We start from the raw sequence: 6,281 nt of genomic DNA on the forward strand, positions 1-6,281 counted from the left end.
GCACGCTGTCTTTGGATATATCTTCTTTGTTTACGTTGCGAGCTTCATGGTTGTTAATATGTTGTTCTACTCTATTACGTACATAGATGATTGATTGTATTACTTATCAAGTGCATCGTCTAATGAAGATGACGACGATGATGCCGATGGAGACAACAATTATTTATAAACTGATGGAGTTGTTTATGCGATATACTGTAATGTATGTGTGTTGAAATATGAAAGGATACAGGTTATTTATAGTGGTTGAAAGAGATATTTAAAATTTGAAATTTATAACAAAAAAATAGCTCTTTTAAAAAAAATAAAGATTTTTTATAAAATATATGGTGGTCAAAGGATTTAATACAAAAGTCAAATCCCAACTACCCAATACCATTTCTCTCTATTCTTGTTGTGGCTATAGCGAGCCTTCTCGGACGAGCTTCATGGCGCATGTCAAGTGCGGTATGTAGCAAGCCTTAGTGCCCCACTCCCAACGACCGACTACTTTTAGCCTTATGAGCTTTCTGTAACGTGCTATTTAATATATATATATATATATATATATATATATATATATATATATATATATATATATATATATATATATATATTCAAAATAAACTAAATCAGTCCAAAATGATTGATATTATATTGCTTATTTCAAATGACAACTTTTGAATAAATGTGATTTTTTGAAGGGGTTTTTTATATGTAACCTACAAATTCTATTTTCTATCCCATTTTTGTATTTTCTTACTTTTTTGTCATTTTGTTTTGTTTTTTTACATTTTATTATTATTATTATTATTATTATTATTTAGATTAATAACAATGTACCATCCCAAATTCCCTCTCTTACCCCCCCCCCCCCCCATTGTGTTTTTTTTTTTTTTGTCTTTTCGTTGTTTTTTTACATTTATTATTATTATTATTATTATTATTATTATTATAATTATTATTTTTATTATTATTGATTAATTAATTAATCGATTTAAAAATAATAACAATAATAATAATAACAAGTGAGCGTGATACAACCTAAATATACAATATTATTATTAAATAAATTAAAATTTACATTTCATTAATTATCTAATATGTCTTTCAGTACAAAGATTATTGAATTGTCTATGTGGTCGAATATAAGTAGACAATCGAGCATGATACAATTTTTGTCATCCAGTAGAACATGCTGATTTGTGTATGTTCCACAACCAAGAAACAGTAGCCATGAGATGACCCTCTTGTAAATCAACCCTAATATAATGGCAACCGTTAAGGACAACAATATTTATAATCGGATGATTTGGGAAATCTAGTGCACTACAAGAAAAAGACCTTTTTACGACGCGCAAACCACGACACTCATTGATTTATGTTACGCAAAAGTGAGTGACATTAAAAAAGTGTCATCTCTTCGAAAAATTTAAGGATTTATGTCGCGTATTATTTTGCGCCCTTAAATTAGTGTCTGGAAAAAACACGGAGGGTACCTATAATAAAATGCGCGTCATCTAAGGATGTCGCTTTATAAATTTTAATGGAACGCGCGTTTTCAACCTTTAAGAGCTGAGCGGGAAATGAAATCCCCACAAATTAGAAAACCCCGCCTTGTTTTCATCTTCCTTCGTTTCTACTTTCTCTTTTCCATGGTTTGGTTAGTGAATTCCATAAGTTATCACACTCTAGGGCATTTTTTAGAATTCTTTGGTTCAAATAATATCTCCATTTCGATCTCTCTCTCTCAAAACGTCAAACAGGTTGAAAAGATTTGAGATGGTGGCTCGAGGGAAAGAATAGGGCAACGACGGTGGCTCCAAAGAAAAAAAGACGCCACACCGGTGACTTTAGGGATGGAAGATAACTACGATGAGTGGTCAAACCTCATGAAATTGATCCATAATTGCTACCTTTCTCCTACCTTTCACTCCCTCCCTTCTTTTTCACCATAATCATCTTCTTATTCATTCACAAATTTTCAACATGAAAATTGTTGCTACACATTCTAGTCATTCATATAAATCCCCAATTATTCAACTTGATTTTGAACCCTACCTACATCATCATCCTGGAAAAACCCTAGAACATCATCCCTAAAATGCCCAATAGAAATACCGATATTTAAAACCCTAAATTATTCAGATGATGATGAGAACTTGGATGAAGTCGCACCTTCTTCACCTTCCCGTTTGATTTCATTGCATTGTTGATTCAAACTTTTAAGTAATTTTTCTTGATATTTTTATCCTCAGATCTCTTCAACTATCTTCAATCGGTCGCTTCAATGTCTTTAATCGATCGCTTTTTCTTCCATCACCACCGGTCCTCTTCTTCTTTATTCGATTCTTAGGGATTGATTCATGAAATCGATGAGGCGACGACTTCAAAAGTTGATGGAAAGCATGTGGTGTTTGTGAGGTTCTCGGAGAAGCATATGAAGCTTCTGAATGCATTCATCCGCCAAAACCCTGGACTGCTTGAAAAATCCTTCTCCGTTATGCTGAAAGTCCCCCGTTTTATTGATTTTGACAACAAGCGGGTCTTATTTTAGATCAAAAATCAAACATCAACATGATCACCATCACAGTCCTTTGAGAATCTCTGTAATACGCGCATACATACTTGAAGATTCATATAATCAGCTGCGAATGAGATCCACACAAGATCTAAAGGGTAGGCTCACTGTTCACTTCCAAGGAGAAGAAGGGATTGATGCAGGCGGACTTACAAGGGAATGGTATCAGCTTTTTATAGAGGGTTATTTTCGACAAGGGATCTCTGCTGTTTACCACTGTTGGCAACGACTCAACATTCCAGCCAAACCCTAATTCCGTTTATCAGACAGAATATCTCTCATTGTTAGTGGACTCGGAAAAGGAGTGACTGCTAGTAGTATTGGTCTTCTTCTTCAGGCTTGCGGTCTTCGTGTCACTTCAATCAAAATTGGTTTGTATATGTTCGAATTGTACCCTGTTTTCATATTCCCATCTAAATTAAACTAAAAAAACATGAATTTTCATCACGTCAATGTTGTAATTGACATCAATATCTTGAAGATCTGGCAAGAAAAGGAAGTGTTTGCAGATTTGACATTACAAAATGGAAAAAAGTGCAATTGTTGCAACTTTTGTGGGTAGGTAGAATAAAAAACTCTCATTGGTTTTTCCCCGGTGGATAAATGGATAACGTAGATTAATATAATGATTTTGTTTTTGGTGTCTAGTCATTCTTGTTTAGTTAATTTTTATGAGAAGAATATTTCTTTGTGGGTTGGTGATGTGTTCTCTAGTCTTGTATGTATCTATCGGCCTCCTTGTGGGTACTGTTGTTTGAATTCATGTTGACCTGATTCCGATTTGTAGTTCTAATTAAATGTTTTCTTATGTCCCTTGTCAAGTGGGTGGGTGTTCGTAGTTCATCCTTGTTCTCTTTCCCACAAAACGCAAACATAAGTTCCAGTTTTTGAATTCAATAGAGAGTTTCAAAATTTCTTATTAGGACACGATTCTTCTAAAAATCTACACAATTATAACAGTGGGTGATATTATTTGAAATCTGTTTGATGTGTTCTCCATGCAGATCCGTATTTGAATAAAGATGCAGGAACAATGTCTCCTTTTGAGCATGGTGAAGTTTTTGTACTGGATGATGGGGGAGAAGTAAGTTACATACTGGTTTGGTGTTTTTAAGCTAAATTCAATGTTATTAATGGAAAGATTTACCAGGTAGTGTATTCTATTTCTGGTGAAACGTGAAGGAACATATATATATATATATATATATATATATATATATATATATATATATATATATATATATAATTTTAATGATTTGATTTGTGTGTAGTCTGTGATTGACAAGGAGATGAAGGAAATTATCTTGGAAGGACTGTTCAGGTAAAAGAAATGAAATTAAACAATGTGAGGGTTTGAGTTCCAGTTGGTTTAGATTTTATTTATTGTTTATTGTTGTCAGGCTGTTCCTCACATCACGGATGCCATTCAAGATTGGATCGAACGCGTGGCAGCTATACCAGTAGATGGAAAAGAAGGCCCACCTGATGTCTGTGTGATTGAATTGGGTGGCACTATAGGTAGGTTTAGTAAATAAAGCTATTACATCATATATACATATATTTTGGGATTTTTGTTGTTACTAATACATTTATTGATGTTGATGCCTGGGGACATTGAATCCATGCCATTTATCGAGGCTCTTGGACAATTCTCGTATCGTTTTGGTAAGTATGATGAAGATGAATTTGAATGGAAAAGTTAATGTGTGTGTGATGTGATATGTTTTGTTTTAGGTGCTGGAAACTTCTGCTTGATTCATGTCAGCCTTGTGCCGGTTCTAAATATTGTTGGGGAACAAGTGAGTTTACAATAACTACCTCTAGACTTTCTTCAACCTATTATTAACAAATTCATAATTTTTTTTTCAGAAAACAAAACCAACCCAACACAGTGTTCAGGGATTAAGAAGCTTGGGGAATATGTAGAAAGTATGTTGCTTGCTGTTCAGCTCAATAATGTAATCAGTTCTTCGGTCCCTGCATTTAAGGTATGCTTGAAAATGTTGAAGTTGAAGAGGATCATGAGTGTGTGTGTGTGTGTGTTGATGATCTCTTGTTATTCATAAACAGAGGAGATGAAGGTAAAAAGATTATACTCTTTTCCTTTTGCCCTTGGTTTTATAAATAATAACATATATACTAAACAATCTTATAGGGACTGACTGCAATGATGCCAACATTTGGTGCTGTCAGTTCTTGAAAAATGTAAGCATCTTTCACCATTTCAGTTTTCCATATCTCAAAGGATTAAATCATTAAATACGCATAACTACATAAGGTTTGGTTAAATATATTAACAGTTTGGCTGGCTCTTAGATAATAGATACCTACCTGCCTGATACACGAGTAAAACTAGTTTCTAAACATGATGAGATAGCTGATTGTAAATTTGTCGTGCCAGATAATTGTCTGGAAAGTGATAGATACTCCGAATCCTATGGGATCAAAATCAAAGAGAGTTGAGTACAAAGTTGTCCCAATATGTGGATTGGATTGGATGGGCATGAAGGTTCTATATACCATATTACATGGTCTTTGGATGGATCAAAACTGGTGTCTATCTCAGATGATCACATGTCAATTCTCATCCCAACTTTATGAGCCTTTTGACTCTTTATATTAAATCCTTTGATATCTTATTAGTGCAATGCTCGTGTCTGGGATCTTACTGGAAAAAAAGAGTATGATGATGCAACAGAGGTGATTGTTTCTCCTTTCACTGGGCTTGTGCTATTTGGCCATATTGCCAGGGTTTGGGATTGTTATATGTCCAACTCTGTAAGCCCACCTCTCACTTCAATTTATCTTTATTCTTGGTTCGCCTATTCTCTTTAGTGAAAACAATTTGAATGGAACATTGCCTAATATGTGACGTGATGTGATAGATTGTTTAAGTTGGATGTTTCCTTGTTAATAGTCTTCTTTATGAAAAATTTCCCTGTTAAGTCAACAAATAAGTTCAAAATCAATACATCTTTGTTTCATTTGCTACAGACAAGGAAAACAAGTCTGGATCACATTACCTCTTTTCTGGTTCATTGGATGTGCCATTTCAGCTACATTTGTTATGTGTGTTGTGTGGCCAACAAACATCTATTTTCATTACTTTGGTTTCTGCAATTATTGATCCACAGTAACTCCATGGACTGATTGTTATGCTTATAATGTGTTTTTGGATTGTCCTGTAGGTAGCATCTCAGCTTCTGATTAATTTGGTGTATTAATTTGGCAGGTTGATCTTGCTACATGGCCAATAATGATCTCTAGGGTCTGCTAGAAGGATTGGAGATAGCAGTTAAGCTATATGGCCAATAATGAACTAGTTCAACTATTATTTGTTGATGAATTTCATCTCTTTCACATTTGATGTATTACATTTGTCTACTATTGGAATGATTATTTGTATGACATTAACTTTTGTGCAATGGATTGTATATTTTGTATATGGTATTTTATTTTCTATTGAGACTTGAAATGCAAATTTAATTTGAAAATTAGTAAATCTATAAATCATTTTTTTTAATTTTTTTTTAAAATTACGATACGCAAAAATGTGTGTCATCTTCATTTATGACATGGCCTTTCTTGACAACGGTTTTAATGATACGCATTGCGAGTCATAAATGCACGTCGTAAATGCGTGTCGTCTCTAGATGACGCGCAAAAGCGTGTCGTCTCTCGTTATGACAGGGCCTTCCTTGACGCGCATTTGCACGTCGTC

At 34.0% G+C, this 6,281-nt stretch overlaps 1 long non-coding RNA gene across 3 annotated transcripts; it reads left to right on the top strand.

Annotated features, from left to right (window-relative positions):
- The first annotated feature begins 1,664 nt into the window (after positions 1–1,664).
- On the top strand, positions 1,665–6,003 carry LOC145072036 (uncharacterized). Of its 3 annotated transcripts, none has more exons than XR_013690896.1 (9): positions 1,665–2,931; positions 3,565–3,710; positions 3,832–3,881; positions 3,961–4,225; positions 4,295–4,359; positions 4,430–4,641; positions 4,716–4,765; positions 4,962–5,338; positions 5,793–6,003. It is a non-coding gene; the product is annotated as an uncharacterized LOC145072036 (long non-coding RNA). The 3 variants fall into 3 exon arrangements; XR_013690894.1 differs by having other exon boundaries at positions 1,667–2,931; positions 4,430–4,548; XR_013690895.1 differs by having other exon boundaries at positions 1,669–2,931; positions 3,565–3,644; positions 4,430–4,548.
- Positions 6,004–6,281: the final 278 nt, after the last annotated feature.

This window comes from Lactuca serriola, chromosome 9 (assembly GCF_051521515.1).
Source record: "Lactuca serriola cultivar US96UC23 chromosome 9, Lser_US96UC23_V15, whole genome shotgun sequence".
NCBI lineage: Eukaryota > Viridiplantae > Streptophyta > Magnoliopsida > Asterales > Asteraceae > Lactuca > Lactuca serriola.